This window comes from Dermacentor andersoni, chromosome 10, assembly GCF_023375885.2.
Source record: "Dermacentor andersoni chromosome 10, qqDerAnde1_hic_scaffold, whole genome shotgun sequence".
In the NCBI taxonomy this organism is placed as follows: domain Eukaryota; kingdom Metazoa; phylum Arthropoda; class Arachnida; order Ixodida; family Ixodidae; genus Dermacentor; species Dermacentor andersoni.
Genome location: NC_092823.1, coordinates 88,517,891 through 88,541,359, shown reverse-complemented (window position 1 = coordinate 88,541,359; position 23,469 = coordinate 88,517,891).

The window sequence follows — 23,469 nt, the reverse complement described above, 5'->3', positions numbered from 1 at the left end:
CCGGAAAAAAAGGATGCTTTATTACTGCCAGCCTTCTATTGTTTTCCATTATCATATATTTTCTCATCCTACTGCGTGACGCTGAATAGCGATAATAAAACGCTAGTTGTGTTCAAAACCAGGGTCGTCTATCAAACGGGTTGCGATCACCAACATCTGAGCTTCGGTTTTGTACAAATATAAGGTTGGTAGCGCCAAAAACACGAGGGATATCGCAATTTTTCTAACTTAAACGCTGATGTAGCATGTACAGAGATGTCCCTTTAATATTATTTATTGCGAGCCGACGGCTAACTGCATTAGAAAAAAGTTTATCATGAGACTTTTGTTTGTTAGCACTTTAACTACCCTACTCTTTATTCCACATGTATCGCCAGCCATGACCTGCACCATGCTTCTGAAGGTACAAAACCGTCATTCGTGGGAACTTAAGGGAATGGGTAGTTGCGGCGATTGACGGCTTTATTTTCTACTCGGAAAATATTTTTATGTGAAATTTAGTATGGCCATAGCTAGTATCATCTACCGTGAGTAAATTCCCTATCAGTGCTGAACGAGAAAGGCTAGCTTAAATTTATCACAATGCTATCAGTCAGCATTAAAGCACAATGTGTATTTATATGGAAGGGAAATCAAACATTTATCTTAAGCGGACATGAACACATTCCGCCTGACTACCTGGAAACGAAACACTTCATTCAGGCATGCAAAGTCAAAGCTACGAAAAGTGGCCGTGCACTGCTATGGTGACTTTATCTATATTGTAAAGCTTCATACAAACGCTTGAAAACGCTACACGCACGCTCTTTCTACTCCAAAGCAAACTAAATTTGGCAGCACTGCCCCTCTCTAATATAGGAATCATGTTGCAGGACCCATACATAATTTCTTTTAATACGCAGTCGTTAAATATCACTGTTTACAGCGAATTACTTGCTCTACTGTTTGACAGCACTGTGCAAGCGTCGTACGCATGTATCCAAGTATCTTAAGACGGAAATGGAAAGTATCTTATCGGATACAATACGTGCAAAAGTATTTTGTATTGCTTTCTCAAATACTTGTTGCCCAAATATCTTGTACGGTATCCTGATACAATTGCAAAGCATCTCCGCCCAGCCATGACAGACTTGACCTGTGTTACACCTCTCTACGCCAAGGAGTGGTTTTCCTCCCATGACCCTCTATGTTGGTTGACTCGACGTGTTCTGACAAGGCCCTCTACCCGGGATTAAGGGAGAAAGAGGTTCCCCGGATTGTGGAGGGTATGAGGAAGCCAGCGAGCCACCATGCGTACACACAGCTTCTCTGAACGTTGCTGGATTTTTTGTCTTGGAGCACAACGTTCACCTATAATGATGTATTAAACTTCCCTCATTTGTTTTTACATCGCCTCGTATTTTCTGCCGAAACCTCTCCGATGGACAATCCGGTTTGATCTCCAAGCAAATGCTGTTGAAGGTCACAAAACTAGGTGCCTAAAGTATAGTGAAAGATTTCAGGATGTTTTGTCGCGAAGTGTCACAACGCAGTATTTTGTGCGGTATTTGTACCTATGGTGCACATTGAAGACCAGCCCCCTTTTTAGTCTGCACATTGCTCAGGTCCACATTCACAGCAGTTTTTTGTAAAGGACACTTTGCTATTTTGGAGCTAAAAAAGTAGATATCCTTATGACAGCCGCCAGTGCTCAGATACATAAATTATGTTCTCTTATTATGGCTCTATTGCTGTGAACATATGGTTCAGAGAGAACATCCGTAATCGAAAGACAGCATAAGAGTCGGGAAATGTTATTGTGCTGCGAACCCTGCACGAAAGAGGGATTTATGCTTGGCGGTTGGGAAATCCTGCGTAGTACATTTAAAGTCCCCTTCCTAGGAATTACCTCGATTTTTTTTACTGGTTGTTTTTTATATTGTCACTATGGAGAAAATTCCTGATTACGTCGAGTATGATAAGTATTATTGTTGCGAGGCGGAGACAAGTATGAATTTTGTTTATGCAAAAGTAATAATGAAGGCCCCAGTTGACTCTAAAACATGGCAGCATCTTAGCAACAACAACACCTCTTCGTCGTCGTCTCTTGTCTGGGTGTCCTGTTATGCATCGCGACACTGTGCTCAAATTACATGTATTTTACTTGGCGGCCACTCTTGTTGCAGTCCGTAGTATGTTGTAGAACTTCGTTGTTTTTTAAAGAGGTCAGGCTCATCTTCTTCGGAACAAATAACTTTTCCGATATTTGAAGCGAGCGAAGCGAAAATTCTTTGCAGGTGGTTTGTACAGGTGGTAAGTATTAATGTTCAACAAAGCACTGCTGATATGGACCATTCCTACATTGCAACCTTATTGTTCAACTGGGTATTTCCTAATCAACTGAATGTGTATTCTCAAATGACCTCATTTTATGTTTTGACGGTGATTGCGTCGACCGTGCAGCTTTAGGACAGCGTCTATTATAAACGAAACTTATCTTCGGGGTTGTTGTGTGGCTGCGTGCAAAAGAGATATCAGCTTACACCAAGAATATCCGATTAGAGGCGGTTAAAAGGGGGCTATGCACTGAGAATGGAATCGCTCTCATAAATGTGTTTGTCAAATCGTCTCTCCTCAGTCATAAATTTGGTTCATGCTAGTTCGTTTTATGGCTTGTAATGAGGGGGTTCCAACATTTATAGAAGTACATTATGAATGCTAATTTGGTCACCAAATCTGGTTCTAGCAGGTTAGAAGACCGTGAGTCTCAATTTGAGATACATCAGATAACTTTTACAAAGGCTAACAATACAAATGCTGTTGACGTAAATGCGGGCTACATAAACATGTAGGCTACTTTTCATTTTTCTCTGAACGAGACCTCACATATAGCTTGTTTATAACGACATTGTACATATGTTTGAAAGACTCAGTAATGTTGTGGCTTGAATCAGAGTCGTTAGCGTTTCAATTAGCTTTCATAGGCACCTATATGGTGTTATATGCCATGCATAACAATGACCCCCTGTGAATCCCGTTTTCTTAAAAGAACGTGTGTACTCATTCCCACGCTGTTTTTTTTTCTAGTTTGTGCATCATCAAGTTCAATATATTGTACCGATCAGAAAGCAGGTTTCATTCATAGGGTTCGCATCTTCGATAATCGGCTTTGCCGCCATGCAATACATCGTTGATCCTGGATCAACCTGCAAAACAAAACTGCCACGTGAGAAATTGTTTTCAGATTTCATGATAGCTATTTCGTAGAATCGATATGTTCATATCAATTCTTGTCCCACTCTCACCAATCAGTTTGATGTTTCTGTACCCCACCACGCTTTAGGTATATAGGTAAAAATGTACTAAAATGTGTTGCACACTTCATTGCGTGCTCCAATGTTGAACATTCTTCACTGGACATGTAGCAAACCTGGCCTTTTCCTGTGACTCTGTTAGTGAGCGTCCAAAAGTGTGCCTGCATGAAGCGGTGTTTCAATTTCAGCATAGTTTGTGAACAGCCTAGTCATAAAGGTTGCATGACTTTGAAGTTGTGAGATACCCGGTATACGAATGCACACCTCTTGCATGAGCCCTCAGCATTGTTGCTAGCTTTGAGATAATCCCGTTAATTCTAGCAACAATTACTAACAACAAGTAAACGTTACATATTTTGGGAACATAGCAATTTCTTTAGTGACACTAATTGTCATTTGGCATTTTCTATAGCAGTTGCAGAGTAACTGCTTCTGCGATGAATAAATCAGTGCGCACCACACATGTCTATACGGCGAGATTTACGGTGAGCGCCCTACTGGCTACTGAAACAAGTCAGCTTTGCTATTACCTTTGATACAATTTTGGCATTCATCCTGAAGATCCCCATCAGATTTCAAAAACAACCGAATGTAAGAGAATATGAAAACTGAGTTTTTTTTTCTCCGAAATCCAGGCAGCACTACTTCCCTTGCAGTGGGAGCAAGCCTTCAATGTTCAATATACTCTGATCATGCATTCGACTATGTCGCCATTATACATTGTCCAATTGAGGCTTTATTAGTGCAGTAAAGATATAGATGAACTATGTCGCGGAATAACTACCACATGTATCAAGTCTTCTGAACATCTTTACCACAATTTAAATGCTGTTAAATATTGTAGAACAGGATATATTAAAATATAATTTTGTGCCAATTGTAGGAATGTATTCTATGCCATGCAAAACCACTTCAACACAACAAATCAGACTATTTGAGCCCTAGTAAAGTTCCAGAAAGAAAAAAGAGAACTTCTATTAATAAGCGCCTCTTTTGGTTCACAAAGGGGAGAGCGTCTGTTGATTTAAAAACATGCATGCAACTTTCCCTACTGCTGCTCATCTCGCAGAGCTCTGACTGAAGCAATTCACAGACGATAAAAGAGCAGCTTGTCTTCGAGTGCACTGCAAGAAATAGGTTGACCATTGATAAAGTGTTGTCTCCCACACCACCCGTCTTTTGGTGGCCGAAATATGGGCATTCTGCTTGTTGCCAATTCATCAAAGAAGTCGAAATATTTCAGCAACAAGGCTGCGAGATGTAGTCATGTGCTCCTTCTGTACTCAGTAAAATAAAATGGTTACAGTCTCGGCCCTCATAAAAATTGATGATTTCGTAGCTCAGGAAACGACCAAACACCTCAAAATCCTGATTACGTCCGTGAGACTTCATATTAGGCGTCGGGAGGCGTACGATTTGATGACATTTCAATTAACATGTAAAGTTAGAATTGTATCTCACAAAATATGGAGAGTAAGTGGCAACTCCCGTACTTAATTATGATTAGACGTTTGTGTCCTTGGTACTGTTGTACACTTTCACACGCGCTAAAGATATTCCTTTTTCAAATGTGCGCTTCTGAGCACGCGAAACGCGCATGTGTTTTGGTGATTAATTAAACCTGCGTAAAGTCCGCTCTGCAGGAGCCTCTCTAAAAGACAAGACCCATTAGCCATTCTGAAAGTACCAGAGACTATAGATTTTCTTCAAGCCGGTGGTGGTAAGAATTTTTCTACAATGCGAGTTTTTGTCAATACATTTGAGCAGGAAATATCTATGAAAGGAAGCTATTGTGCAGAGCTCCCATAATAAGTGTACACTGATCCAAGAAGCAAGATTTGCATGCCTTTCCTTAAGTTTTTTCTTCGAGGTACTAGACAGCTTGGTTAGTTGGTACAGATTCGTGGTGGAGAAGCGCTAACAAACGGACGCAAAACACGCGTGTGGTGGTTGTGGTGCTTGTCATGGCTTGGTGTTCTTTGACTGTTTCGCTGCGCTGCTTCACCATTATATTCCTTCGGGAGACTCAGCGCGCAATCCAATCCAACGAGATGATCTATGCGGCCTGCAGAAGCTTGTTCAGGACGTCACGTTTCTGGTCAAAACTGTATGTACTAAAGTGACAATTGTAATTAAGAAAGCAAACCCTCTGTGCATCCGCCCAGCTATGACCACTTTAAGGCCGATCTTTAGCACACACACAACGTGGTGAAATTCGCGAACAAATTGCGCGTTCAACGTGAAATTGATAGTGTGGAAACGATGCGTTACTTTCACTTTTAAGCTATCAAATAATCTCCAAAAATATCTACCGTTGATGTTCAGGTCATTAGAGATCATTGCACCAGTTTTAGTGGCCGCTTGGCCATGGATAGGAACGTCGAGGTCTGTTGCTCTTCGCCTTGCATTGCGGGTACGCCGTGGGGTCACATCACGGCGGCGTCGTGTTGTCGCCGCGCTGTGACATTGCATCCTCACGCTTTCTCGAGGCGGCATCTAACTAGCAACGAGGTGGTATCTGGATCGCTGGGTCATGGGGCTTTGACGCCAGTGTGGAGGGCGAACCTGCTCGCGGGTAACGGCGGCCTTGTTCATTGCTTCAGGCTGGGGCTGCTGTGATTCCGGCTGCACTTCAGGAGCTCCAATGACCACTGGATCACTTTGCGGACGATGCCGGCGATCAAGAACACCTGAGCTTGCGCGACGTAGGGAACGCCCTCAGTAGCTCCTCGTGCACGATTGCTCGGATGGTCTCGCTGAAGTCATCCATTCCTAGTGATTCGACCTCACGTTTCTGTACAATCACTTGACCATCATTTTGTGTGTTTAGTATTTCCGGCGTTTTCTCGAAGGCCATGACTTCCGAATGAAATATGACGATGGTTTTGGATTGTTGCGAGCTAGTCCGGCGGACAGATCTTTCTCCATAGCCCTCATTAGGAAACGAACTTTCATCTGGTATGCCGGGGCCAGAGTGACCAAACAGTCTCCTCTGCAGTGAAAATGGCGACTTTATTAATTAGGGGTTCTAGAAGGACTCCACCCATTTTACTTTGTGCAATCCTCGTAAAGGCCTGAAGAAAGCTGCTCCGAAACAGGTGTAATGACGTCACTGTTGACTCTCGATTCTCAAACGATGCCCGAGCAGAGTTATTCTAAGGGAAATAGTAAAGGCGCAGCTCGTCCTGGAAATTCTAGTTGTTGAATGTGAACATTAATTCGTAGGTCTCCAGCCATGTTTCAGGGTCTTCAGAAGATGATCCGTGGAAAGTCGGTAGACCCCGAGGTTGTCCTAATAGGACAGGCGACGCTGTAGCTGTCATCGTACCTACTGACCTGGTGTTGGTCTTTCTGCTCTGCTCGGGTAGAAGTCCGTGGTCCGGGGGGCAGGTATGCTAGCCTGCTGCTAGCTCGGTAACCTTGGCAGGTGTTTGCGTTCCTTTCACGCCTTGGACTAAATTCTAGTTGGGACGGCGAGTCTGGTACTTGGCTAGAAAAGCACTTGTACTAAACTTCACGTTGTAGAGGCGTTCAAGAACAGAGTACCAAACTATGATTACCGAAACATTTTTTTGGCTTAACCTGTGCCCACAAAAGCAAGTGATGCTCGGAGTACAATTATAGCGGCAAACACAGTCTGCAATCGTCGCAATTGGATCTGCAGGTCAAGCGAATCGGCTTTCATACATGACTCGTCGAAATTTCTGCGGTAGTCGCTGGTGCCTGCGTGCCTTCCATAAACTACTACACAGTCTAATTATAAAAGGCTCTGCGAGAGCATACAGAACAGATGGAATCAACGAAAGCGTCCGAGAAAGTTCGAAATCAAGGAGGCTCATCTTGCGGGGAGAGATATTATGAGGTTGTTAGCGGGCGAAATGCAGTCCCTCAGGAAATGATAAATAAGTACACGAGCTACTATAAATTTAGTACTAAAGAGGTATTAGGACAATGACAATAATTACTGTTAAATCACTGTAGGGTAGTCACGCTTATTTCGGGGTAATTACGCAAAGTGAAGTCATGTAAAATTAATTTAGCTTAATTTCGTTTGCCCGATCAACATCAGTTAGCGTTAGAAGAATCAAGCATAATCGAGAGTGTTTAACGGTAGTTAAGAATATTTAGCCTAATTTGTAATCTATGACATGAAATTATTTAAGGCTAATCAGTTATAGTTAGGGCAATTAGCATGATTTCAGCCTAATCCAATATAATCACGATTACGATGCCTACCTTGACTCCCTACATAGGGCGCAACACTGTTTACAAAAGCGATTTTTGAAACACAGTCTTGCAAGTTCACGTGATATGTATCAAAAGCCGTACGTATCACTTGCGGAAGCCTTAAAAGCAGTGGCCGAGTCGTCATGCTAGCAGCGGTTCCTTACCATGCTGGCGGCTGATACTTCTAAGTCCCACGGCTTTCACGTAGATCCCTTACTTTTCCTCCACTTCCTTTTTCACCTAGCCTATGAAACGTTCATGCGCACCACACTTGAGGGTACATCCTTCATCTAGAGCCCCCATCAAGTTTATTTACGCAGGGCGTTATAAGCGATTGAGAACCGAGTTTCACGGTGTATCGCTTCTAAATATGACAGGAATATAATTGTTACCCATACCAAATGATGCCTTGGTCTCCAGTCTATAGCAATGCGCCGCAGGATGACTGGTCTGTCTCTGTGCCATAACATATTCTATATTTACAACTAAATGTTTCATGCTACACCAGCCGCTTTATGTAAAGCCCCATTGGGGTTTTCGGAGAAAATAAATTATGATGATTATTAAAACAGCTTAGTCTGCAAATTTGTACGCGTATCCGATGCACAGCATAGCAAAGTTTTTGAGAAGCAGTCCAGCAGGGGCACTATGCCATACGGCGACGTTAAAAAGCAGGAATTAAGAATGAAGGCATTCCGCATTCAGATGCAAACAGAAACACAGCGCAGGGGACATGGACGAAGGCGTACGTGGATGACACACGGAAATACTGGCGCATTACAGACTCGATAAAAGAAGGTAGCCACCACCACGTCCCAAACTGAAGATAAAGGCCTCTGTTGCATGGATAAAGTTACAGACAAACAACTTTCCACACGGCACACTGTCCCACGTGCTGTATTCCACGCGTTATGACTACGCCTGCAAAAGATAGTCAGCACCCTGCAGTCTCTGTCATAAGATATCGAAGTGTAGGCACAACGTGACACGGTTTTCGATCCTCCAACCCCCTTCTTCGAAGCAGTGGGAGGACCTGAGGACCAGCTCGTGCACTGAGGACCAGCTACGACTGGTGGACAGAGCGCGATGGGCAGCGAAAGAGAATGGCGTCCTGTTGTGAGGACGCCGCCCACCTGGGGGCGACCATCGTCCTCTTTAAATAAACTTCATTTTTCTCGCACACTTACAAGTTAACTGCGTGCGAACTGTCCATTTTCTCGCTTCACTGTATTGAAAAATGTCATTAATACTCGGGTGAGAGGATTCTGGTGTAATGAAGCATATGTAAAACATCCGGCCATGTCTAAGACATACACGGGAGATTTAGGCTGGCGTGTATGCGCACGGAACGAAAGCAATAGTAAATGCGTTACTCTTTTCTATACACATCCTCCGTGTATACCCTTTTAAAGTTCAATTTCTTTCTATTTCTTACAATATCTTATGGTGTTGTAGTCGGCGATTGATTGCAGGGAACCGAATAAAACACAATGAAGGCAGGCACTGTATTGGTTCAATTTAGGGGTCAAATACATATAGTAGGGCCCACGCTTACAGCAAGGCTGTACGTGCAGGGCTCTGTTACGGTAGCTAGCATAATTACATCGTCCTTCAGGTCCAGCGGCGCGTAAGGAGGTTTGGCCCTGCTGTTAAGCGGAAAAGCAGACATGAGCTAGTTCAATTGTGTGATCAGTGAGGGAAACACCGCCACTAGCATCTCAAGTCTAGTCGTACGTCGCGTCTAAAGCGAAAAATATATTTACAGGAAACCTACTATGCTAATGCCGACAAAAAAGAACTGATGTCTAACCAGCGCTGTCACTTAGCGAGGAGTTTCACGCGAATGTGACCAAAGACAAGGTCTTTCCCTGTCTTTCCTTTAGTCCCTACCTTAGAAATCAGCGCAAATGTGCATCTACATCACGCAGACTTGCGTGTAATTGATTCTTCATTAGGGGCGTTGCGTGTTTGTGTTTTGTCTAGCACGAGTCAGTGGTGTCAACTATGACAATGGAGAGATAGCTGTACGAAACGCGATAGGTATTTCAGGATCGCCACATACCGTATACCATCGACGCTACGTTGAAGAATGTGTGCGCCATCAGAAGCAGGTGGCCGGGAAGGGCTGATGGGTAGCTTACCGTTAGGCGTATTTGGTAACCACAGCAATAGACGTACACTTTGTGAAAATAAACAAATGAAAAGAGAAAAGTGAGTTGAAAAACAACGTAATGGATGCACTCGTATGATGTGTAAAGAGAACGAGAAAGACAATCACGTGACATGGACGGCTTTATCAAGTTATGGCAACGTTTGTACGTGGCGTCATAACCACCCATAGGCTATATGCCAACCGTCAAATAAGCGTTGTCATACGTTCGCCACAAGCCATGGTGGCCTCATTATGCAGTAGCGCGATGACGCAGTCTTCAAGATCTATTGTAAATAGGATAGACCATTGCCCCCTTATCAACAGAGTGAGGTTATTCTTGAAAGCACAATGTCGAGTGGCCCAGCCGGCCAGTTGCATCTCGGAGGGATATAGAATCTCACCATGGAGGTGATGGCGCCTGACGACACGTGACGGTTCGTCAAAAAGTTTTGTAGAATGCTAATTTATATGAACGGAAATCTTTCACTTGATGTGGAGAACAACGGCTGTCGCGTGAAGGGTAAGGTTGACTTAAAGCAGCTTTAATCACGTGGCTGTTGCATCATAGCGGACTTCCGTGGTCTAGAATCGATAGTCACTTCAGGAGGCTGTCGAATGGCAAGAAGGCAGAAGGTTGCAGTAGTACTAAACCATGTAGAAAAACCTTTTGTTCAACATTAGAGTGGGCGTGCTATGCTTATCACGCCTATCGAAAATCACTAAAGTATGAGCAGTAGCCAAGTAAAATGCGGACATTATGGAAAAGTAGAAACCACTGGAAATCTCAGGAAAGTGCTAGTTTTTTCGAGTGAAAGATAAAATCCCAGAACATTGACATGGTGGCGTTATTTCGGAAAATAGATGGGTGTTTGGAGGAATTCAGCTGAAGCCCGACGGTGCGAAATGTGGTTATAATGTGGTCAGAGGTTGTATAGGGTCCCGTAGGGTAAGATGCCTATGCTAGCGCCCGGCACTTGTCGGGCCACTACCAATATAAGGGAGACGCCTGATCATCAGTTGTTTCACGGTGAGCCCGGGCTGACATTCGGATCTCGGACTCTGTCACACGGGAGACAATGTAATTGATGGTGCCTTTGTTCAATAGCTGGTACCGGTGTTCGTGCGCTAAGGCTGTGAACAAATTCTATCATTTGCCTACTCTTAGCTTTCTGTAGTTGCAAACATTTCTAACAATGTACTTGACAGCCGCAAAACTAATGAATGCAAGTGAATGGAAGGAGGGTGCTATAGCTTAGAGTACGCTGCCAGCCATTTTTGGTTTTAAATATCTGTTAGTCTGATTTGCGGCTATAGGTGGAACGGAACCATGACAAATAATATAGAGAACAAACAAATCTCCCATGTATTACTACACACATATCTTAAATAGCGGTCTTTCTTCACACAGAGGATAACAGTGACGTGACAGAATTTTGATAACTAACTGGACGAAAGATACATATCATAAGCAAAGGTGTAATGAGCCGATGGCAAAATAATGTCATGTAATATTGTGAGCAGCTTGGGCGATAGCTTCCCAACGGACGACAAGACAGAGGCAGATTGCACAATTCCATTGTCGTGGCTTATTTATCAAGGTGCAATACCTCCTTGGTATTGTATCATGTAATTCTGTGTGTGTATCTGGAGGTCCGTTATATTCCACCATGTGTCGCGACCTATAGTAGTTGCATACATCAGTTTGATGTTGGCGTAGATGGACCTGGTTAACTGAAAAAGGCAAGGTGGCTATTTTTCACTACCATGCTTCGACGGGGATGCCAAAAAACCACCATTACCATCGTCGTTGGAGTCTGAACCTGGAAACGGTTACCGCTAGAACGTTATCTAGTAAGGCGAGTCTAGCGATGCCATTGGAGGAATTAGAGGACAGTAAATGAGATACAATAGAGCTCAGTGAAGTTAGGAGGACAAAAGAAGCATATACAGTGCTAAAAAGCGGGCACGTACTCTGCTACCGGGGCTTAACGGAGATACGAGAACTAGGGTTCAGATTCCTGATTAATAAGAATATAGCTGGTAACATACAGTGCTTCCATAGCATTAACGAGAGGGTGGCAGGCCTTGTTGTCAAACTTAATAAGAGGTACAAATTGAAGGTCATGCAGGTCTGTGCCCCTACATCCAGTCATGATGACCTAGAAGTCGAAAGCTTCTATGAAGACGTGGAATCGGCGATGGGCCAAGTCAAAACAAAATACACCATTCTGTTGGGCGACTTCAATGCCAAAGTAGGCAAAAAGCGGGCTGCAGAGAAGTCATTGGGGTAAAATGGCATAGGTTCTAAGAATAGCAGGGGAGAGTTATTAGTAGAGTTTGCAGAAGAGTATAATATGCGGATAATGAATACCTTCTTCCGAAAGCGGGATAGCCGAAAGTGGATGTGGAGTAGTCTAAATGGCGAGACTAGAAATGAAATAGAACTTATACTCTGCGTTAACCCTGACGTCCCACAGGATGAGGACGTGCTCGCCAAGATACGCTGCAAAAACCATAGGATGGTAAGAACTCGAATTAGCCTAGACTTCAGGAGGGAACGGAAGAAACTGGTACATAAGAACCGGATAGATGAGTTAGCCGCAAGAGGGAAAATAGGAATTCCGAATCATGCTACAGAACAGGTATTCGGCTTTAACTCAGGAAGAGAACCTTAGTTTTGAAGCAATGAACGACAATCTTATGAGCACCAAAAGCGTGGCAGTTTGGGCGAGTTGGTATGTCATAACTGTTTAAGGCTAGTAGCGCCGCTCAGGACGAGCAAAAAAGGACAGAGGTAGGGGTAATCAAAGGGAGCGGAAAACAGGGTTTTCCGCTCTGTTTTCCGCTCCCTTTGATTACCCCTACCTCTGTCCTTTTTTGCTCGTCCTGAGCGGCGCTACTAGCCTTAAACAGTTATGAGCACCATTAAGGAGTGTACAATAGAAGTCGGTGGTAACTCCGTTAGACAAGATAACACTAAGCTATCGCAGGAGACGAAAGATCTGATCAAGAAACGCCAATGTATGAAAGTCTCTAACCCTACAGCTAGAATATAACTGGCAGAACTTTCCAAGTTAATCAAAAAGTGTAAGACAGCTGACATAAGGAAGTATAATATGGATAGAATTGAAGATGCTCTCAAGAACGGAGGAAGGCTAAAAGCAGTGCAGAAGAAACTAGGAATTGACAAGAATCAGGTGTATGCGTTAAGAGACAGCCGGCAATATCATCACTAATATGGATGAGAAACTTCAAGTATCTGAGGAGTTTGTAGAGATTTATACAGTACCATTGGCACCCTCGACGATAATGGAAGAGAGAATAGTCTAGAGGAGTTTGAAATCCCACAAGTAACGCCAGAAGAAGTGAAGAAAGCCTTGGGAGCTATGCAAAAGGGGAAGGCAGCTGGGGAGGATCAGGTAACAGCACATTTGTTGAAGGATGGTGGGCAGATTGTTCTAGAAAAACTGACTACCCTGTATACGCAATGCCTCATGACCTCGAGCACACCGGAATCTTGTAAGAACTCTAACATAGTACTAATACATAAAAAACGGGATGCCAAAGACTTGGAAAATTATCGACCTTACAGTCATAGCGCTTACAGTCCGTTGCCTACAAAGTATTTACTGAGGTAATCGCCAATAGAATCAGGAACACCTTAAACTGTCAACCAAAGGACCAGGCAGGATTCCGTAAAGGCTACTCAAGAATAGACCATGTTCACACTATGAATCAGGTGATAGAGAAATGTGTGGAATATAAGCAACCCTTATATATAGCTTTCATTGATTGCGAGAAAGCGTTTGATTCAATCGAAACGTCAGCAGTCATGAAGGCATTACGGAGTCAGGGTGTAGACGAGCCGTATGTAAAAATACTTAAAGATATCCACAGCGGCTCCACTGCCACCGTAGTCCTCCATAAAGAAAGCAACAAAATCCCTATAAAGAAAGGCGTCAGGCAGGGAGATACGATCTCTCCAATGGTATTCACAGTGTGTTTACTGGAGGTATTCAGAGACCTGGATTGGCAAGAATTGGGGATAAGAATTAATGGAGAGTGCCTTAGTAGCTTGCGATTCGCTGATGATATTGCCTCGCTTAGTAACTCAGGGGACCGATTGCAATGCATGCTCAATGATTTGGAGAGGCAAAGCAAAAGGGTGGTCTGAAAATTAAGCTGCAGAACAGTCTCGGAAGAGAACAGAAGTTTACGATAGGTAGCGAGGCACTGGAAGTGGTAAAGCAATACATCTACATAGGGCTGGTAATGACCGCTCATGCAGATGATGAGACTGAAATAATCACAAGAATAAGAATGGGCTGGAGTGCGTTTGGCAGGGATTGTCAGGTCATGAACAGCAGGTTGCCATTATTCCTCAAGAGATAAATGTATAACAGCTGCGTCTTACCACTACTAACGTACGTGGCTGAAACCTAGAGGCTTCCGAAGAGGGTTCTACTTAAATTAAGGACGACGCAACGAGCAATGAAAAGAAGAATGATGGGTGTAACGTTAAGGGATAAGAAAAGAGTAGATTGGGTGAGGGGAACACACGCGAGTTAATGACATCTTAGTTGAAATCAAGAAAAATAAATTGGCATGGGCAGGACAAGTAATGAGGAGGGAAGACAACCGATGGTCATTAAAGGTTACGGACTGGATTACAAGGGAAGGGAAGCGTAGCAGGGGGCGGCTGAAAGTTAGGTAGGAGGATGAGATCAAGAAGTTTGCAGGGACAACATGGCCACAATTAGTACATGACCGCGGTAGTTGGAGAAGTATGGGAGAGGCCTTTGCCCTGCAGTGGGCGTAACCAGGCTGCTGCTGCTGATGATGACCATCATCCTCATCATTGTCAGCTGCAAGGTACCGTACCACGAACCAAAGGATGTGATACGTACGCCACGTAGTCTGGATAGCTGTGTTTACTCTTCGGTACTCGTTCTCGCGCCTCCTCGCAAGTTACGAACCGCTGCTGAAGAAGCAAATTATAGAGTTCATCCGCGCGGCTTCAACCAGGCGACATCAGGCTCACCAGACCGCTGTACAGATAGCAGGAGAAGCCGCGGCGCAAGCCGGGCTTATCATTAACGTCATTTGCGATAACATTTACGATGTGAGAGGTGCGCCGCGTAGCGTCTATACGTAAGCCCTTTGCATTGTAGTTTCACATTATTACACCATGACGCACCACACGTAGCATTTGCTTGGTTGGTTGGTTAGTTGGAATTTAATAGCGCCAAGGCTATTCAGGCCATGGGTCACCAGTCACAAGACAATATAAAATTCAACGCTAAAGAAGGTAAACCTGCGTTATATTATAGTTAGTTCAGATATTGTAGTGTCTGTTGAAAATCAAACAAGTCAGTAAATTGCATTAGCGGGTTGTCTGCCAGTAATAGTGCAGGGTGTAAACTTATGTAACTCATACAGGTTGCGTAATAGCTTCCCTCTCTGTGTTTGGGTGTGCGGACATGATATAAGGATGTGTATCACTATAAGAGGTTCGTGGTATTTTTTAGAAGTTGTCCGGTTTTCGTTTCGAAGGAGAAAATTGTGCGTCAGATGTGTGTATGCAATCCGAAGTCGACACATGATCACCTCATAGAATCGTTGCTGGTGGCTGCACGACGTCCACTCGCTAGTTTGGGGTTTAGTAGATGCAGCTTCTTGCTCATTGAATGGTCCCATTCATGTTGCCATTGTGACCGCAAGGCATTCTGAATCGCATTGATACTATCCTTATATGGAAGTGTTGTGTATGTTATATCTTTAGATGCTGACATCAATGCGCATCTATCCGCTGCTTTTACCCGGTATCCGAACATAGCTTGGTACCCAGCAAAACCTAATTGATCTGCCCTATTTGTTTCTAGTTACCACGTTTAAATTATCCCCTAAGACGGGTTCACATGCGCATTTCACGTGTAACGCCTTGAGTGTGCCTAATGAATCAGTGTATATAACGGTGTTTTCGTGCTTGTAAGCGATGATCTTTATAAATAGGATTCAGGATTGGGCTCGGCACTACCACAAGAATGCAGACAACTAACCCGCCCGTCGCAGACGTCTCACTCATCGTCCTTCTTCGTGCAGCTTGCTATCAGTATCTTCCTTATCGGTGGGGATGCGCGAACCGGGCTGCTACCGGAGATGATCAGCGGAACGCATATCAACAACACCGATTTCCACGTGCCAGATTACTCCTACCATCTGTGCTGAAACAACCGGCCACGTGGTTCAGCAACCGACGGGCCCTACTAGACACATGACCGACATCGAGCGCCATCTATACTACCGGCTATATATCGTCTTTCTTCACTGCCGGGAACCATTAGGCACGGCAGTACTACAAGAATGCGAGCTCCTAACCCGACGACACGGTAAACGTTTTAGATCTAGTAGCCCCTTCTTGTTGGTACTGCTACGCCCGCGGCTTATTGCAGTCGCTGATGTTGTTTCCTTTTCATGGAAACTTCTTTTAGTAGCTGGGGCTATAGGAGAGAATCCAGGCCCCGAGTTAAGCCAGATTGCTAAACTAAACGATATCGTAACCGATAAAAATATCAAAGAACATCGGCTAACCGTAATTGAAAAGAAGATGACGTCCTCTCCAAACTTGAAAAGTAGTAGCATGCGAAAACATCATATCGCAGTGAGAAAGAGCCTTGAAAAGATTAGAAAGCAGGGTTAATGATTCAGAAAACCAGAGCAGAAGATGAAATCTTATTTTTTACAGACTCCCCGAGGTTAAGGGCGAAAACAGCTCTACATTGAAACACAGCATCAATCAAACAATCATCACGAATATGAACAATTTTACGAGATGGCCAACGATACTCTGGGCTTGCAGCCAGTTGCCATGGAACGAATAGATCGCTTAGGTAGGCCGAATAAAGATAAAAACAGACCGGTCATGTTAAATCTACATGTCTCAATTAACAAATCAACGATGCTGAGTAAAGGCTACGAACTCAAGAGTGCTAACTACTCTATAGGTGTAGACTTATGTCGTAAAGTGCGGAAGAAGAGAACTCTGAGAAAGTACTAAATCAAAATGTTATAAAGGTGAGAAAGTATCCCTATTCTTTGATAAACAGTACATGAATGACAGCATATTTGCCTGGGATGACGAAAGAAAAATGAGAGTAACCCGTTCAAAAAGAAAAAAAAAAACGCCCAGGGAAGTCGACCAGTAACTCGAAGCCACAAACATTCACAGAATTAACATAACTAAATGTGAACACGAGAAGTATTGCCAATAAAACTGAACCACTAGAAAACCTGTTACTTTAGCACAGCCCTCACATTGTTGCTATTACTGAAAAATGACTTTCACCAGAAATATACAGGCACGAAATAGCAGCCCCAAATTACTCAGTTATGCGTAAAGACCGACCAACTCGACTCGGTGGCGTAGCTCTGCTTATTATGAAGCCCTTATCATTTGCATTGATGCCCGACGTTTCAGTTGTTGAGGCGGCGTTCTGCAAGAATATATGCGGTGATTGTGCAATACTTATTGGTGGCTTTTACAGAACTCTTCTTTCTGGTCAGGAAAGTGTTATTGCTGTACAGGAGTTTATGCAGAAGCATGCTAGCAACTGAGTTAGTCTTATGGGAGACTTCAATTTACCTGATATTGACTGCAATACCTTGCACCACACTTTTTTATTTCTTATTTACACATACTGCAGCCCCATTATGGGGCTATTCCAGGAGTGGGTGAGACAAAAAGAAGTCGCACAAAAACAACTAAACGATAACATATAAAGATTCACGAGAAATGAGGCAGATGACACAAATGAAACTCAATATAACAGCAACACTGAGAGTCAGTACAAGAACGAGAATAAGGCAATACACTGTAGCAAGAAAATACATAAAATCAGGTGCAGTTACCTTTTAACAGAAAATCGTTTAGTGGCAGTGACCTAATTGTTCCGCGAATTAAGTTCCAGAATTCAAGAGTACGTGGGAAAAAGCTGTATTTAAATTTTTTACATCACGCAAAGTTAGGCTTAATATTAAGGCTATGGTGACTCCTACTTGGCCGAGGAATATCTGAAGGAATATATATGGGATGTGAGACACGATAACAAAAATAGACGATGCCATGCAGAAACTTCAATGACTCAATGTGACGGCGTATGGATAAAGGAGCTAGGTTCAGAGAAGATAAGGCACGAGATAGTGAAAAATGGTGATCATAGCGACGATATATGAACCTAATAGATTTTCGTTGTATACTCTCGATGGAGTTAATGTCGCACTGCTTATGAGGGTTCCAAACAGGAGAAGCATAGTCTACGATTTGGCGAATTAAAGTTTTATACATTAGTCATTTAGTTCCCTTTGGATAATTGTTGAAATTGCGCCTCAAATACCCGAGCCTACTGATTGCTATAGTCCAAAGGAAATTAATGTGTTTTGACCAGGACATGTTGGTGGTAAATATGACGCCAAGATACTTGTATTCCGAGACCTAGTGCAAGGATAAGTCATTGAAAGTGCAATTGATCAATGAATGAGAGGCACCATTAGAAAATGACATTATCACAGTTTTAGTAAAATTTATTTTGATTTGCCAAATTTTGCACCAGGTACAGTAGCTGGCAAATGAGGAATTTAGTTCAAGATGACCTTCTGGTGTGTTAATCACGCGATACAAAACACAGTTCTGCGCATAAAGGCGTATGTGCGAAGTGACGTTTCGAGATAAGTCATTAATGTATAGTAGAAGTAGTGAAGGACAAAGAAGCGACCCTTGGGGTACACCAGATGACATGTCCACCAGAATGAGAATTAGTTGAAATATAACATACGAGCTGTGGCCGATGAGAAAGGAAACTGGAAATCCAGCTAACCAAATGAGAATTTTTCAAGATGATGTTAAGCTTTATTAAGAGATTAGAATGCAGTACAGTATCGAAAACCTTGGAAAAATCTATAAATATAGTGTCGACCTTGGTGGCGATATCAGTCATCAAAGGTATCATCAACGGTATCTGATGATATGCTCTCATTAGATCTATTTTTGAGAGGACGTTAGCGCCATGCAGGCAAGAGGTGAGGTCGTGGACGTGTGGCACTGGATAACGGTGCGGTACAGTCACATGTTTTAGTGCCCTATAATACCCACAAGGACGTCAATCGCTGCCTGTTGATTTGGGGATCATATGCAGAGGCGACGCATATGGAATGGACGAAGGGCGTACTATGTCGAATTCCATCATATGCGCAAACACCTGTCTGGCTAGCCGTAGCTTATCGGGTGAAAGACGCCGTGGCCGAGCGTGGACCGGTGGTCCTGTGGTTTCTATGTGATGCTGAACATCGTGTTTCACTTCGGCGAATGCTTGTTGCTTTCGCGTCAGCTCTGGGAACTCGTACTCCGGAGGTGAAGCGCGATTCTCCGGACGGACGGAGTAATGTCGGGCTGAGAGGCGGACGCAAGCACGGCTTGCCTTGCACCACTGCATGACATAGAGGATCCTGAAGCCGTTTGTTCGGAACATCAATCAGGAGAGCGAAGCATTCCAGAAAATCAGCGCCCATTATGGGGAACTTGACATCAGCGGCTATGAACACCCATCTGAACGTTCTGTTGAAAACGAAGTTCGGGCTGAGTGAACGATGCCTGTATGTTCGTATCGCCGCGTTATTGACGGCTTGGACTGGCGATGCACTAGGGTTCTTCCTTTCGGTTTGTGACGCGAGTATCACGCTCACCTCGGCGCCTGTGTCGACTAAGGAACGAGCCCCGTTGTTGCGGACAGAAACAAAAAATACCGAGGGACAACATGAAGGCAATGTAGAAGCACTGGTCGCGCTCAGTGCTTGCCGCGGTCGTTTCACGAATGCGCACAGTGTGGAACACAGTTACGCGCTGCATTTCCGAACCGTCGATGATACCAGCATATATTCTGTCGTTGAAGTTGTGATAGCGAGGTGTTTGGCTCGCTTATATTTTGTGCTTTCCTGCTTGTGTGCGAAACTGATAACGCCTCCGTGAGTCGATAAATATATTCACGTATTTGCTGAAGTTCGTCCTGAGCCTGTGGTGCTCACACGGCAGCCAGTGATGTGGGCGTGGTGATTGCCATGAGCCGCTCGGCGACCGCAGGTCTTTCTGCTCTGACAACGACAACCAAGCGGACACATGATGGCAGCTTTTGCAAAAAAAGAAGTTCTCGGTATAATGCTCCGTCTACAGTGTTTGTTGTTTCGCTGCACAATAGTTGCATGTGGCGCAACAGCTGACTGGGAGTACGGTCGCCGAGGTCCGTGTCACGAAGCAATTGCTGTAGTCGCTGCGACTCGGGTGGCGTGACATGGCGGATGAGGGTTTCTTTTAGCATTGCATATGCTTTTCAGCAGGTGGGTCGAGTAAAGGATCCCGTATTTCAGTCGCTATGGGTGGCGGGAGACAGCTTACGACGTAGTGGTATTTGGTAAAGTCTGCTGTGAGACGTCGTGGTGCGAACTGCGCTTCTCCTTGAATAAACCTCAGTGCGCGGTCTGCAGTCCAAAAGGGGGGCAGCTTACTGTCGACTGCAGAGACTGTCGGCGTTGGGTCTTTCGTGGACGTCGAAGTCATAGTCGCGGAGTCTGTCGTCGACCTCAAAATCATAGCGACGTTGATGCCCAACCCCGGTGGCTCCGTCCGGGTCACCAATGTTGGAACGCGCTGCTCGGCTTAGCTAAGCGAGTATAAGCTACCATGCGTCCCGAACAACGGAACTTTTATTCACTACGATTCACAAACCAGGATATGGACCTAGACTGTTGGTGCGGCGAGATAAAAGAGGATGCGGCTAGAGCCACCAAGGAGGTCACAAACGATCCGGAGGTGGGCAGGATGGACAGTAGCCTCGCGTGTCTGCTGGAAGCCAAGCAGGCACTGCTCACGAGATGGAAGGCTTAGCGCTATTACAGAAGGCTACGCAAGAAAATTTCCGAGATGAACAAGACGATAGAGGTAGAGGTTCACTGCAAGATGCTATGCAAGCAGCAATGGGACGAGCGGTGCGACTCGGTGGAGGGCCAGCTCAAGGACGGTAAAAGCTGGAATCTCGTCAGGCACCTACTGCACGATGGCAACACCAAATCCAATCAGAAGAAAGCTTTGGCGAAAGCTGTCCATTTGGCCACCGACTCGACTCGAGATGAAGCGGTCATGGAGCAGCTCATAGACAAGTAAGTACCTGGCGGCCACGGACGATCCGGTGCCGCCCCTGTTTCCAGAGTAAAAAGGGCGCGACGTGCCATTTATGGACGAGGATTTTACCATGGCTGAGATCAAGCGCGTTCTCGCATCCCTCAACGGCAAATCTGCCCCTGGGCCCGATGGGGTCACCAACAAAATGCTCAAGCATCTCGACGACGACTCAATCGAATTCCTTACACACAAGCTGCATGAAATCTGGTGCAGCGGCCTCATTCCCAAGAGCTGGAACGCAGTCTACACAGTACTCATACCCAAGCCAGGCAAGGCGCCGAGCATCAAGAATCTAAGGCCCATCTCCCTGACATCATGTGTTGAGAAGATGGCTGAGCACGCCATGCTTAAGCACCTCACTGACCATCTCGAGTCTAAACAATAATATACAGACAACATGATTGGCTTTCAGTCGGGGCTGTAGACTCAGGACGCCATGAGACTGATCAAGCACCTGATCATTGACTCCACCTCCGCCGACACTAAGGCAATTCTCGGCTTGGATCTGGAAAAGGCTTCTGACAACATATCGGACGCCTTTATTTTCAAGAGCCTGACAGAGTTTAATGTCGGTAAGCGGGCATACAATTTCGTGCGCTCCTTCCTTTCCTTGAGGTCCACTGGACTCAAGATTGACGAGTTTTTGATCCACGAAATTAGGCTTGATCCATAGGGAACACCCCAGGGGGCGGTGACCTCCCCGACGCTGTTCAAGATCTCCCTGATCAAACTGTCGAGGGCCTTGAACAAGATCCCGAACATTAACCACACCATCTACAGAGACGACATTGTCATCTGGTGCCCCAGCGGATGTGAGGGTCACGTCGAGGGTGCTTTGCAAGAGGCAATCGATGTGACGGAGCGGTATCTTGTCTTCACCGGGCTAAGGTTCTCGCCCGCTAATCCGAGCTCTTGCTCTACAAGAAGGGGCCCGGAGGCGGTTCTGACCGGTCCTTGAAGCCAGCAACGGAGAGCCACATTACGTTATTCACCGGTAAGAGCTCCCCAGTACTGCGGGTAGACACTATCAGCGTCCTAGCAATGTTTATCGAGTCGAACGGGGCCCATGGAGCCGCCCTCAAACGCATTTGTTCCAAGACCGAAAGCGCCCTCGGCCTGATCCTAAGAATCGCCAACAGGTACCGCGGAATCAGGGAGGACAATCTGATCCGGATTATCCACGCCTTCGTGCTATGCCACCTCACTAATTTAGGGGCTGTGCACAACTGGCTCGTGTCGGAGCGCAACAAGATCAATGCCCTAGTCAGAAGAGTCTTCAAGCTTGCCCTCGGCCTTCCCATCCGAACGCACACAAAAGACCTCCTCAATCCGGGAATTCACAACGTGTTCGAAGAAATTGTTGAAGCTCAAGAGTTTTCTTAGTTTGTCAGACTCTCCGGTACCCCAGCGGGCCGAGCCATACTTGGCAAGCTCGGACGTAACCCCACAGTCGTCGGTCCCGACGTTGTGAGGCTGCCCAACGACGTAAGATCCAAGATTTCCATAAACTGGATGCCACGAAATATGCATCCCACCTAGAACTAAGGACGAAGGCGAGACAGGGGTAAAGCTTTCCTCACCAGCACCCGCTTGAACAAGGATCGAACATGCTTCGTACACACTGCTTCATACGCTCCCGAAGAAGCCTTCTCCTCAGTAGTCATCAACTATGATTCCAAACTCCTCAGCTGCGCTACCATCCGCACTTCTAGTTCCAGCGTTGCAGAGCAGGTTGCTATTGCTCTTGCATTGACGGACAGTGTACATGACACGATTTATTCTGATTCCAAGGCCGCTGTCAGGGTCTTTCAGATGGGAATGTTGGCTCTAGAGGCCCTACATATAATCCTAAATGCTAAAAACACCAAACATCACTCATTGGACTGGTTCCCTGCGCACCTTGGAACCATTGAGGGTGCCTCGCTGAACCCCAACGAGGAGGCGCACGAGGCTGCACGAGGCTTGGCTCACCGTGCGCCGGGTAACGCATCCTCTCCTGGGCGACCCAAGCCTCTCTGCTCGTGCAACGAGATCTGCAAACATAATTATCTATCAAGAAGACTCCTGCCTTTGCCGCACTCCTCGATGTGCAGTGCCCAGTCAGTCACTGTCAAAGAACCACTTAGCCGAGCCCCGGTGAGCTGCACACAATGTACGCCGAACGGTTCCCAAGCCCGGACGGCCCTCTGTGTGGAGATTATGCGGACCTCGAGCATGTCCTGTGGGGCTGCGCCTCTGCCGGTGCCATTTTCACCCACGAGGAAATGATGAAGCTCATTAGGGCCCAGGACCAGGCCTAAAATCCTCGCTGCCTAGGGGGCTCGCGAGAGGGCCGTCAGGTTGCACCTGATGGTCCCCGAGCGGGCCTAGCCAGGTGACGTTGATTTACTCGCGTCTATTGTGGACCAAATAAAGTTGTTTCAATCACTCACTCACTCCGAAGCTCACGAAAAAAAGTCGCCTGGTTCCTCGCGCATGCCCTCTTGGCACTGCGCACCGAAGCGCCGTTTCGCGGTGCTACAATGCTATCGCGTTCCACCCTTAAAGACGAAGCCTAACCGTTTGGCAAA